General features: G+C 36.6%; 1 long non-coding RNA gene across 1 annotated transcript; it reads left to right on the forward strand.

Annotated features, from left to right (window-relative positions):
• The first annotated feature begins 1,802 nt into the window (after positions 1 to 1,802).
• LOC113353936 lies at positions 1,803 to 2,438 on the forward strand. Its single transcript, XR_003361619.1, has 2 exons — positions 1,803 to 2,023; positions 2,163 to 2,438. It is a non-coding gene; the product is annotated as an uncharacterized LOC113353936 (long non-coding RNA).
• Positions 2,439 to 14,746: the final 12,308 nt, after the last annotated feature.

A 14,746-nucleotide genomic window follows, 5' to 3' on the forward strand; every position in this document is an offset into this window, starting at 1 on the left:
AGGATATGTTGAATTCCTCATCTTGCCTACTCAAGGGGAGGTGTTCAATCGAGATGCCAGATCTTGTGTGTCCTACCACAAAAACAAACAAAATCATTACCTTGTTGTTGGCCTATCAAGATTCTCTCTTTGGGAAACATTACATACACATACACCATTCAGATCGTGCAAGTTTTTCTTCTCTTTCTGCAAATATGAAAAAGGGAGACAATAATTAAGAGTAACTAGTTGAGATCCAACAGAAAACTAACAACCGAAACCCCCTCAAAAACAACTGCATATCCGAAATTACGAGTAATCTTTATAGACACACCTACTTCCGAATTGAATCAAAAAAATAAAAGGAAAATAAAGAGAAACGTTCTTTCAATAAATGTTATTGTGCATCGAAAAACCCAGAAGTACAAGATAAGAAATCTTATACAATTTCATTTATTTTTGAAAGGCAATGAAATCTAATACATAAATGATGATAACAACCCAAATAATACAAAACATAACAAGCTTTAGATTAGCAAGGCAAGTAAATTAGATAATCGAAACCCTAATTCATCAAATCTGCAGAAATACGAAACTGCTGAATAAAATTAAGAAAAATCCCTAAATCGCTATTAACATCAAATAGGAAGATACCTAACATTCAATCATGTGCATCAACTGCATAAGATTGAAAGTGTTCTACAAATCGTTGGTATAGTGCTTTGATTTTGGTTAGCAAAGAGTTGAAAATAAGAAGGAATTTTGAATTTGAGTGGCGCAGTAAAAGATGAAAAATAAGGAAAAAAAACTAGGACCAAGACGCTAGGGTTTTTTATGGTTCTTTTAGTAGAGATGATGAAGAAGAGATGCAGAGTTCTCTCATAGGCCGCTTAGTTTATGGATTTTAGAGAGATTTGGATAAATAAGAGAAAAGGGAAAAGGCGGATTTCCTTCCAAAATTGTTTTGGCGGGACAGATTAGGAATGCCGCCCAAAATTACCGCCTACTATTTTTAGCTCAATTTTTTTTATAAGAGCCAAATGAATTTTTTTTTTCTTGAGAGCCATGTGAAAATACAGGTGGTAATCCTCATGATGATTGTACTCCCATTTATGTCCGTTTGATTTAAGATTCTAAATTTTCATTAGTTGGGTTAATACAATACGGATTATACTAAGTTCATCTATGCAACTTGCAATGTTTTGATCGACTAAATTTCAATTTGTTAAGCGACCTAAATTTAGAAAATTTTACATATTGATATACAATCACTAGCTGGATAATCGTTTTTTGTTATATTAGTGGATTTTGTAACAAATGATCGAATTAAGAATTACAAGACTTAAGTTTATACATTTTTCTGCATTGAGGCACAACGAATAGCATCGTATGAGAGAGAACAAAGCCCCCGATAAATTAAGATAATTTTTAAGTATAAATATTTAAGAAAATTATGTGAGACTGGACAAAGTTCGAAGTTAAATAAAGTAATATAAATAGAAAATTAACATCTAATGAGATTGGGTTAATAAGTAAAATACGGCGAATCATGAATCGGATGATAAATTAGTGAAAAATCTACGCATATTTTTCACTAATATAAAGTGGCCAGCTTCCGGACCCCTGTTTAATAAACCGGCCATCTTTTTCCCTTCTTATATAAAGTGGCCTTTCTGCCATTTTTGACACATGGGTCCACCAAAACGGTCAACCGAATAGACTTAGTCCATTTTTCATGGTGAAATGACCACCATATCCTTATGAAACTATAAGGATAAAATATCTCACGACACCTTTTGCTGCTTCGTCGTTCCTATGGGATGTTCTTGCCATTACAGCAGAAAACAAACTAGAAAAACCAGTGGGGAGAGAAATGTTGTAGGATTAAAAAATCAAGGTTGTTCTTCGACTTATTTGGAAGATTTTACGGTGTAGCAAGGGTATTAGCAGACTCTGTTATTCAATTAAAATACATAACAGTTGAAGTTAAAGGAAGAAGAAGAAAGAAAACTTTAAGTCGAATCGACATGGGTCTTCAAAAAGAGTTAGTACATCAAACCCAATGTTTATTTATCTCCATTATGCTTATATTAGATGGTTAATTGTAATAATTTGTTACATGGAGTAGAAATTGAATTTAGGGTTCTTAAAATTGGGGGTTTTACTGATTTTTGTCTTTTTAGGTGTTCTTGGTTTTCTGGCGATGATTTGATAATATTTGTTGTTATTGGTGGTGCTCGATTAATGATGATTAAGAAAAATGGTATGTTATTGTTGCATAAGTTAATTTATGATGATCTTGTTTTGGGCATCTCTTCATGGTTTGTTGTATGTCACTAATCGATGATGGTTAAGGCAATCTAATGTGACAGTTGGAAGAGAGTACCATCTTTGATAATTCATGTTATGTAGTTATGCTTTTGTGTGACGAGCAATGCCTGTGGATTCATGTAGTCTAATGTGATTCGTTGATTGCACTATTGATTATGAGACATGCGATGAGTTTGTTTGCAGTGATTAATGAAGGCTAGAATCAATTAGGGAAGAACAAAATTTCATCTCGTATGAGTCGCTGAGTTAACTCTGAAACGCTTCCCAACACTATCTTGATCTGGTGACTCAATGAGGGGTTTAAATGACATCTAATAACAAGTTAACTTCCACGTTTCCACTTAACTGTTGTTACCTGTTTTTTTCAAAAAAAAAACGGGACGGAAAAAGGTCAATTTCGGCCACTTTATATAAAGATTCAAAAAAACGGTCACTTTCTTAATTATAACCTGAAAAGTTGGCTACTTTATTAAAAAAACGCTACAAAAAATTAACTTTTCGATTTCTAGAATTCGTTTTGAAATTTAACAACCAAACTGACTTCTGATTTTTGACTTCTAGAAGTTTAAAAGTTACTTCTATATGCGCATCCATGACAATGTTCAAACTCCGCCTTCTCAATCTGATTAAAATAACATCCCGGGGATTCCCTATTAGATAAACAAACCCAACCCTGCTGCGGCTTTAGCTCCATCTTGGACAGTCATAGTTCCCGTATGCCAGTTTATACGGAAAATGGGTCATTTGTCTAAATATTTTTAAAACGTGGTTCTAATGGACGAGTAAAAATTAGTATGGGTGAAATGGACACCAAAAAAACAGCAAGGATGAAACTGGATTCATCCTGACTTAAACTTAAAAAATAGTGAGGAAGAAACTGGATGCGTCCGATGTAAATCAAAAAAAGAAAAAGTATTTGAAAATGGGTAGGATGAAACTGTTTACATCCTGGTTGTTTTTATATTTTTGGCCATTTAAACAGTATCAAAATCTAGATGTCCTTTTCACCCAGAAATTATTGATTTTGGTCTTTTTAACCAATTTTGTGCAGTCTATATCGGTAGTGGCATAACCGTAATGATCACAGAAATTTTTCTACCATTTTATCCACTTTTGTCATTCGGTTAGATTTTTTAAATTGCGGAGTTCCCTCGGAATTTCTTCATTCGGGATCCTCTCATTATCTAATGAAAATAAATGTCAAATTAGTTCTAAAACAGTGGGTAAACATGCATGTGTACATATTCATGAAAAGTAGTTATAGTCTAGAAAGATTGTGTAACCATGTCATGTTTGATGCTAAGTAAAATGTCATGCATCAAATAAGGATCATTAAAACTTGATCATCTATGTACTTCATAGTGTCTGGCTTAGTTCATGAACAAGAATGATATTGTCATGAATTGATCTACCAGGAACAAAAGGTTGTTCGGAATGGAGAGATTAAATGCTTAAGGTGAGGCTTAATTCAATTAACTAGAATTTTAAGTTTCAACTGTACGAAGTTCGTATTAGATTTTGTATACCGTCTTAATTCTGAAAGTATTCTAAACTTGATTAGGTCCCGGAGATTTTCTGCACTTTCGGTTTCATCGTTAACAAAAATCTTGGTGTGTCATTTACTTTATTTCCGCATTATAATAATTATCATAATTAAGTAATTATAAACGTACGTTAATCCTAGTCACTTGATATTGATCCTATAGTGTTTCGGTTTTAAACCGTACCTATTATCAAGTAAACACTTTGTTGTTGTATTGTCTCGATCTCATATCGATAGACGATCACACAAAATGTATACCATAGTTGTTGTATTGTATAGACTTTGTCCATAGACTATCACACTTGGTATCGGACTTATAGGTTGATATTTAAATTATTGTGGTGTATTTGGGTACCCTCGTCTTTTCACAATGCCAATGGGACTTTCGCAAGATATGCACAAGGTCATGCATAACTGATGTTTCCTTGGGTAAGCACCTAGGGAAAAGTATGCTTCCTTGAGGAAGCTTCGTCTATTTGCAACAGTAATGCTTCATTTAAGAATCTACATAGGGTCAATGATGCTTCCATGGGTAAGCACCACAGCATAATAGTGCAGTCGTACTATGATGCTTCATTGGGTAAGCATCATAAACTTTCAGCTTTCAACCAACAGTGTCCTCTCTATATACATTTATACAACTAAATTTTCAGGAGAGGTGGACACCCACAAATCACCACCTGCTTTCACGACAAACATTGTTCGTGAAGCTTTCCTGAGTAAGGGACATAGGGACAGTGATTGGGACGCATCAAAGAATATTGGTGTCGCGACATCATTAATGCTTCCACTAGTAAGCAACATGGGTAAATGTTATTGAAAACGTGAGGATACCAAAATACACCACCAACTTTTTCTTAGGAAACCTGTATGGACTAAACTCGAATACAATTCTGAGAGTTCAACTTAATGAATCTCAATCAAGGAATTATATTAAGAGCTTATATATCTTTCTCTCACAATTAGAATGTTCACAAAACCAAGTCCGTGAACCTAATTATATGTCAGAGTACATGGACGATTCCAAAGATCAATATCCAAGAAATAATCAAGTCGTATCCAACAAACAAGGACGGATATATCTACTTTGATTGATTAACGTACAACATGTGATATTTCAATTATAAAGATAAACAATATAATGCGGAAAAATAAATAACACATACAAGAGAAATTTTTTCAACGAGAAAACCGCAAATGCATAAAAACCTCGGGACCTACTCCATACTTGAACACCAATTTGTATTAAGCCGCTACAAACACTAGCCTACTATCAGAACTTCGGACTAGAATGTAGTTGAGACCGAATTAAACCGTCACAGCAATTCAGTTACAGTCGCGTTCCTTACGCCTGTTGAATCCCAGCAGGACTCCACGCAATTGATTCCCTTAGCTAACGTCCTTTACAGCCTAAGAGTATCTTCAACTCAATTGAAGACTTTAAACCAATCAGCCTCCCACAGATAATCCTATATGTGATTTCCATTCTGATCAAAGATCAAGGTGAGTAGGAAACTGTTTACAATAGACAAAGTCTAGAAAACCTTAAAATCCGGTCTTATGACTCCCGAAGAGCAGCCTAGATTATTATTCACCTCACAAGTCGAAACTTGTGGAATCACAAAGTCTGAGACGAAGAAACTTTGTGATTTCTATCTATCTTGTTTGTCGGAGCAAGCTCACCAATTAAAACAAGATCAGGATACACAAACTATCAAGATACCGATAGTTGGACCTGGTTTCAAGAATCCCCAGGTGAAGTATTTTTAGTCGCTAAACCCTATAAGATTTTTAAGGAGAGAACGACTCTAGTTTACAACTAGGACACAAAAGAACAGTGTCAGGGATTCAAAGATCCTAGTTGTTTTAGGTTCTCCATATATAGATTTTCAAGATCAAAATTTCTTTAGGTTTAATCTAAGATAGATTTGGAACCAAGCAATCAATAATCACCGTTAGAAAAAAAACTTGAGTTGAGATTAACATAGTAGAATATACACTCTGGTTAGGATGAATCGTAACCGAACCATGTAGAATGACATGTTCATGAAGGTTAGACGAAACTCCAATTGAACGATAAGCTAAACCATTTTTATGTAACACTTTAATACTTTTCTTGACTCACACCTATGATCAAAAATGTCTAGATAGTGCTTTAGAGAGTTGTTCAAATGTCGATTACCTCATAGAAATAATTCTGATGCATCTGAAAATATTCGATAGGGTAAGTACGTGTATCGTACATGTTCGTGAATATTTTTGTCATACTACGTGTACCGGGCATGTGTAAAAATAAGTTCAGGAACTCAGATATCTTTTATGGTATGCGTATTGGGTATGCATACCTTTCCAGTTTGAGACCAACTGATGTTTTCCGGTTTGCATACTAGGTATGCGTATGTTTCCTGGTTCATGATCGAAGGACTTTTTATGGTATGGATACCGAGTATGCGTACCAAAAAGTCGTTACCGAACTATATCTATGCCGGTACGTGTACTTAGCACATGTACTGCGGCTCTGGACTTATAACAGTTCCCCCAGTATGTGAACTGGTATGCATACTATCCTGTATCCAGATTAACAGTAGTTCTATATCTCTCTAATAATCAATATGAAACATTCCCGAATAACATCAATGACACATATTACTGTTCCAAGCTATTTTCAAATGATTAAATCTTGAATCTTGATTAGGTTATAAATAATAAATTCTTCTAAACTAAATTCATCAAGTATGAACAAATGTTCTTAAGCTTAATCATATTTCGAGAATGATATTCAAGATAAACTTGAGTCAAAATTTCTAGGGTTATTTAACTTCTGGTACCCAGCAAATGTCCAATACCTAATTTTGGTACCTAATATTTAAAATATTAAGGGTTGGTACCTTGACCGTACGTTGACCGTCAACAACCATATTTTGACGTGATTTTTTATTATTTTCTTTTAAAAAAAATAATTTTAATACTAAAAAAAAAAAAAAATCATATTTGCCCTTCCCCACAACTCCATCTTCATTATATATTGTCCCAGATAAATAACCGAAAACACTAGCTTCACTTCCTTTCACTCGGCAAACTTTGGTCCAATAAATAATAACACCTCGATTGAATTCAAACTTTAGAGTTATCTTGTATTGGCGAGAGGGTAACTTCCGGCAAAGTCTACATCAATGGGTAACTTCCGGCAAAGTATATTGAGTCCGACGGGATTGGAAACATTTTTGCAGCCAAAGAGTAAACAGAGAGTTTGGGTACAATCTTGGTAGAAATTTGGTAATGTTCCTATCCAAGGAAAGAAATTAAATTGGGAAGAAATAAAGCTTATTATCGTTCAAGTTGATGATGAATGGTGAAGACTCAAATTTTTATGGTAGTCTGCTGAGTTAACGAACATGGTTGTTTCCCATTTTAGGCGATAGATCATTGTTTACAGACTATTCCCCCCCCCCCCCCTCCCCCTTTATAGCTCCTTCCCTACAGTGAACTCAAACTTGAGATAGATAACCTCGCGTGTTCAAAATGAAGAACTAAAAGAAGAAGAAGAAGAAGAAGAAGAGATAGATAACCTCGCGTTTTTAGGGGCCACCCGAAAGGATTTAGGGACCATCAATTTATACCCAGCCAAAAACTCTAATTAAGGGGTACCCTATATGATATTGAAGTTACATAAATTCCCTTCTGGTAAAACTGTATAAAAACCAAATCAAAAAAAATTCTACTCATTTCAACTCTTCTTCTTCCAGTTTCATATTATCTTCTGATTGTGGAAGAAAAAAAAACTTTCCCTCGTTCTTGTGTTCAACCGAAACATCGTCGCGAATCGTAAAATCAAAAGATCGTCGATTCGTTTATAAAACAATGGATAAGGGAAATGAAACCCACAGACCTAGAACCAAAAACGTTGCTCGGGGTATCGATCCAAAGATTGGGATTTTAGCAAGAAATAAAGAAATTGTTGCTGCAAATGAAGAAGAACGCGAAGAACGCGAAGAAGAAGTACCCGTCGATGTAGTCGGTGGTGGCGATTCCGATAGTCAAACACTTCGTCAACTTCAAATGGCCCCAATTAGGTAAGAATCTATCATTTTTGGGGTTTATTTCGCTTTAATTCGACGAATCGAGAAAAACAATTTCAAGGGTTTTCGGTTATTTATCCAGATTCGGGCGATATTCATGCTTATTTACTTCCGAATATAGTCGTGTTCTTCATTTCTCAAGAACATCGACAGTATTCGGGAGAAATATTTGATGGTTATCGGCCGAATATTGTTGGCCATATCTTCCTGGATACAAACTGGTAATAATCGGTAGTTTAATGAATTTTTTGGCTCCCGGATATATTTAAGCAGACACACAGTATTCGGAAGTATACTCACTACCGAATATATATATATATTGAAAAAATCTCAAAATTTCTGATATAGGAAAAATCCCATTTTGGGGACAGTATTTATTCGGAAGACAATATAATGTTTTATACCTCCGATTGTGTAGGATAAAATTTTAGAGTTTCTGAACTCCAGTTGATGAATATTCGGTTGTAAACATGTTTAGTTATATTCCGATTGTTTTTCATTCGGGAAAAATATGTGTCTTCTTACTTCCGAATTTGTTCATTCGGATTATAATTGTGTACTTTGTCTTCCGATTGTGTAGGATGAAAAATTTAGAGCTTCTGAACTCCAATTGATGCATATTCGGTTGTAAATATGTTTAGTTAGCTTTCGATTGTTTTGTATTCGGGAACAGTATGTGTCTTCTTACGTCTGAATGTGTACATCAGGTTATATTTCCATACTTTGTCTTCCGATTGTATAGTTTGTAAATATTGTTCCTTTCTTTGTTATTTAGACAAAGTCGAGAAAGCAGGAAGAAAGTGACAGCTAGTGCTAGGAGGGAAAGGAGTGCCAAAGATAATTCAAGTGCTCAACAAAGTTTACAAGAACAAAGCAGTCAACAAGGAGTGCAACCAAGTGGTGAACAAAGTGTAGAACAACAAGGAAGTGAACAAGGGGTGCAACCAAGTGTTGAACAAGCCGCTCAACAAAGTGCAGAACCAACTGCTCCACAAGTTACACCCCACCATGAAACTGAACCAGTTGATCCAGTGCCAAGAGTAGAAGAAGAAGGACAACCAAGTGGTACCCAAAAAGCCAAAAAAGGAAAAGATGGTGTAAAGAAGGATATTGCTAAGAAAGCATCACATATTGTCCCTCAACACTTGAAGAAGAAGGGTATTCCAGCAGGCACAATCCTTGGGCTACCGGCGGATGGAGGAAAATTGCTATTTGGATACAAAGACTCATGGGCCAGAGAAATATACGAAACCGAGGTAATAAAATTACTATTTTTTATTAAGGTATTGTTTATGTGTTATATCGTAATATTTGTATTAAGGATTTTTTTATGTACTTTAATAGGATCATCAAGATGCGGTCCGTCTACTCAAACCTACCGCCGCACCAACAAAAATGCTTGTGTGGCCTTTATCCGGTGAATGTGAAAGGTTCAAGTAAATTGTTGCCAACTCGGGGTTAGCTAATGCCGTCAAGAATTCATTGTTGGAACATGATCGTGTGGCCATATCGTCGTTCGTGGAGAGAATGTATCCTGAGACCGATACTTTCCATATGCCGTTTGGGAAGATCGATTACCCCGGATGATGTTGTGCAGATTCTTAACCTTCCCGACCAAGGCACAGCTGTGAAGTTTAACTACACAAAGCAGTTAAGTTGGGCACAACTTTATGCTCTAACTAAAAAGTGCTTAGGTTGGGATGAAGAGACAACAACAGCAGAGTTTAGGAGGCATGCAAGTTACAGAACAAGACAGATCAATATTACAGCTTTGATGAATATGTTCTGAGGCACCTTGGAGAAGGAAAAGAATGGAACGTTAACTGATGAGCAAGTGAACCACGCTGCCACCGCATATCTCCTTTGTGTATTGGGATGTGTCATATTCCCCAATACTTCTGGCAACAGGATCGACGCCAACCTTATACAACTTTTGGATCCTCTCCATGAAGTCGGTGACTATTCTTGGGGCACGGCATGCCTAGCATTCTTGATGGAATAGTTGAGAAACGCTTCGAGGCTAGGAACCTGCCAAGTTTCCGGGAACGTGGCTATATTGCAGGTTTTTTCTTTAACTCTATAACTCACTCTATAGTTATTCGGTAGATAATACATATGATGCATATTCATAACTCCAAACTATGCATATTAGGGAACATGTTACTTAGTTTTACTTCCGATTGTTTAGAATCGGAGTTTAGTCTTGGGGAGTTACTGCCGAATATATAGGCCAAAGTATTATAGGTTACTGAACTCCAAATGACGCATATTCGGTAGAAAATGATCCATCTCTTTTTCCGAATGTTGGTTATTCGGTGGCTAGGTACTTATTTTGTTTTCCGATTATATATAATCGGAAATATTCTTTTGATATTAGAACCGAATATACAGGCCAGAAAAACTATAGGTTACTGAACTCCAAATGACGCATATTCGTTAGGAAATGATCCATATCTATTTCCGAATGTTGGTTATTCGGTGGATAGGTACTTAGTTTTATTTCCGATTATATATAATCGGAAATAATGTTTGGAAATTGCTACCGAATATACACAATTTATTTACTAAAACTTGGTTTCTTATGTATATAGGCATGGATCTATGACCACTTCCCTATCCTGAAGTTGGCCGGAGAGAACCCGGGGTGGTGCAAAGGTACTCCTAGAGGAACAAAGTATATATTTGAAGACAACCGTTCTAGGACAAAGAGCAGCAGTTGATTCGCATGAGGGAGATTTTGGACCAATTGAACGCCTCGGACGTATTCTTTGATCCATACAAGGAAGATCAAGCCAGTGGGCATATAAATGTTCGGTCGGACTTGTCCCTTTATTTTGGACCATTGTGGCACCCCACAGGATATGTGATGTATAACCCCTCTAGGGTGATGCGATAACACGGGTATATACAACATCAACCTGTGGAAGAAATGGGAGATTACTACAAATTAGAGTTGGAGTTGTGCTCTTCTAGTGGTGACAATATCACGATTGTTCACACAGGCCCACCTACTGTTCTTGATAACTGGGATAAGAGGAATGACTTCATTATCGATACTGGTAGACGAACCACCCGAGGTGATGAAAATTCTCCAGACTATATGAGTTGGTATAACAACGTATCACATCCTTTGGTTATCCATGAAATCAAATCCAACACTACTGCGGCGGGTTCAAGTTATAATTGTATCATCAAAGACAAACCAGCTGGTTATGATAGACTGGTGCGTGTTCTTATATTTTTGTTCATTTTATAATATTCCTATAAATCTTAGGTAATTACCGTTTGATGTTATGTCATTTCGTATAAAAAACAGGTGAACAGGTTCAAGCGTGTTTCCAAAATGTTAACTGCATGCCTGAAGAGCGGAGATCCCATGCCAGCTGAGAAGATCAAAGAGGCTAGAGACCTAGTTGATAATATGGATAATGAAGATTATGCTGCCCAGTTTGGGGAGAAAGTCACGAAGAGGCATCCTCCCAAGGTGGCAGTATCAAAGACGGGTAAAAGAACTCGATCTTCATCGAGCGCTGAAGGTGCTCAAACCCGTGGTCGTGCAGGTTTGGGAGGTAGTCACGGTCGTAAAGTAAAGAAGAGCAGATAAATGACAATGATTTGTGTTGTACATTCGGGACTTTACAAGGGCCAATATAGAAGGTTAGACAACCCATATTCGGAAGTTTGGGTAACTGAGTTGACTTCCGATTATTGCAAGTTCAAAATTTGAAAAGTATCATTTTTTCCCAAATTCTGATTTTTGGGCCATCGTACATTCGGGACTTTACAAAAAAAATTATCCTCTGAATATTACAAGTTCAAAACAAACCATGCCATGGCTCTAGGTGGTTCCAAGGGCCAATATAGAAGGTTAGACAACCTATATTCGGAAGTTTGGGTAACTGAGTTGACTTCCGATTATTCCAAGTTCAAAATTTGAAAAGTATCAGTTTTTCCCAAATTCTGATTTTTGGGTCATCGTACATTCGGGACTTTACAAAAAAAATTTATCCTCCGAATATTACAAGTTCAAAATAAACCATGCCATGGCTCTAGGTGGTTCCAAGGGCCAATATAGAAGGTTAGACAACCCATATTCGGAAGTTTGGGTAACTGAGTTGACTTCCGATTATTGCAAGTTCAAAATTTGAAAAGTATCAGTTTTTCCCAAATTCTGATTTTTGGGCCATCGTACATTCGGGACTTTACAAAAAAAATTATCCTCTGAATATTACAAGTTCAAAACAAACCATGCCATGGCTCTATGTGGTTCCAAGGGCCAATATAGAAGGTTAGACAACCCATATTCGGAAGTTTGGGTAACTGAGTTGACTTCCGATTATTGCAAGTTCAAAATTTGAAAAGTATCAGTTTTTCCCAAATTCTGATTTTTGGGCCATCGTACATTCGGGACTTTACAAAAAAAATTTATCCTCCGAATATTACAAGTTCAAAACAAACCATGCCATGGCTCTAGGTGGTTCCAAGGGCCAATATAGAAGGTTAGACAACCCATACTCGGAAGTTTTGGTAACTGAGTTGACTTCCGATTATTGCAAGTTCAAAATTTGAAAAGTATCAGTTTTTCCCAAATTCTGATTTTTGGGCCATCGTACATTCGGGACTTTACAAAAAAAAATTATCCTCCGAATATTACAAGTTCAAAACAAACCATGTCATGGCTCTAGGTGGTTCAAAGGGACAATATAGAAGGTTAGACAACCCATATTCGGAAGTTTGGGTAACTGAGTTGACTTCCAATTATTGCAAGTTCAAAATTTGAAAAGTATCAGTTTTTCCCAAATTCTGATTTTTGGGCCATCGTACATTCGGGACTTTACAAAAAAAAATTATTCTCCGAATATTACGAGTTCAAAACAAACCATGCCATGGCTCTAGGTGGTTCCAAGGGCCAATATAGAAGGTTAGACAACCCATATTCTGATTTTTGGTAAGTACAAGAAGCCACGCCACAATTATGAACCATCCCATGTTTCTTAAAGGGTGCACCATGTTATAAAATTGTGCACCGAGTACAACGTATTCTTGCTAGGCACAGAGACGACAGGTTTGCGGCACAAGATGCTTATTCCAAGTAGAGAGGAGAGTCGTTTCTACATTTCGAAGCCGCGTTGATTGTTGCATCTCGGACTGGGAAAAAAGAATAACATGTGATGTTTGAGTGTTGTAAATTCAAATTTTTAATATTAATCGGTGGTTTGATAAAATATGGAATTCCCGAATATGATTAATCGGATTGAAGTGTTATAATATTGTTGTTCCGATTACATAGTTTCAAAAAAAATTATAGTCGTGCCTCGAAATACCCACCAAATCGGTAGATAGATATTTAAGAGTTCTACCGATTATAATATTCAGAATCAAAACGTGTATCATTACCAACCGATTATAATATTCGGAATCAAAACGTGTATCAATACCAACCGATTATAATATTCGGAAGTAAAACGAAGTAATATACTTTCGAAGGCACGTCATTCGGAAGTAAGATATGTATATGTACTACCGAATATAGGAGTGTTCCAATTTCTCCTGGGTTCTGAGTTCAAAATGCATATAATCGGAGAGTTAGGAAAAATTAAAGAGCCCGATTCCTACATTCGGGAGACAACATTGTATTTTTTGCGAACGATTAAATCATATATCTTCACAAAAAAGTTTCCAAAAAACTTGTACAAATTACATGTTCGAAAAAAAACGATCAAACATTGTCATCATCCGAGGGGATCAATTCGAGTAACTCAGCAGGAAAGTTGTTGTCCATAACGCGATCCCAATCAACCATGTTGGACTCATATTGTTTCACCCAATCCTTGCAATGGTTCATTGGGAAGTAATCGTGCCACTTACTCAACGGAGGTAACGGACAATCTTTCTTTACTCTTAAACCGATAAAATGCATTTCATTCACAAATGCCATTACGAATCTTCTATATTTAACCGACTCGTCGCAAGCCGTTCTTGTGGGTGAAAACGTCATGCTAAGTCCATACATAGGAGGAACAAAGAAATGTACCACGCAATTCAAAACGTCCGCTAGGAGATATCCAAATTTAGGCATTGTCATCCAATACTTGGATCCGATTGTCTTCAATCCCTTTCGGCACTTCACACGCGCAACTAAGTCTTTGAACTCTTGTTATTTGTCGTATATATCTCCTCGCCTCATCATCTCCATATAAAAACCCTTGTCCTTCACTAGTTGTACCGCCATCTTATTTCTTAAATATTGGCATTGGGTGACATCTTCGATATCCGCCTCTCTAAAGTAACCCATTTGTTCCGTAGCAACGTGAAACCCACAATTTCCATCCCCATCAACCTCGTCGGTCGACAAAAAAAATGGAATGATAAGTGGAGGGAGTTGTTCCAAATACTCTTTGTATATTGTATATGTGGATCGATTTGGTCTTCCATTAAGATCTCTAGGGTAACGAAGAGTGCCTTTGTCCTCTTTTATAGTAAGAATTTCCATTGGTTGAGTTTGTTGCGAGGCCTTCATTTGCTCAACAACTTCTTCGACAACATTGGGTTGACTTACTTGAGAAGACTCTGTAGAGATCTTTGGCCTTACTTGTCGGGTGGTTGGTCCACTTTGATCATTTCTTGGACGACCTCTTTTCTTAGGTTCCGTCTCATCTTCAAATTCGGCTTCCGAACGCTCGTGCCTAGACAATATTCTTTTATTAGACAAATACTCCTTCAACTCTTTTCTTTGGATGGTCCTCGACACTTCGGTGTTCGGCCTACCGGTGTTCTTTTACTTAATAGGTTCATCAACCTCCCTTAAACAAGG

Source organism: Papaver somniferum, chromosome 2 (genome assembly GCF_003573695.1).
Source record: "Papaver somniferum cultivar HN1 chromosome 2, ASM357369v1, whole genome shotgun sequence".
NCBI classification, from domain to species: Eukaryota; Viridiplantae; Streptophyta; class Magnoliopsida; order Ranunculales; family Papaveraceae; genus Papaver; species Papaver somniferum.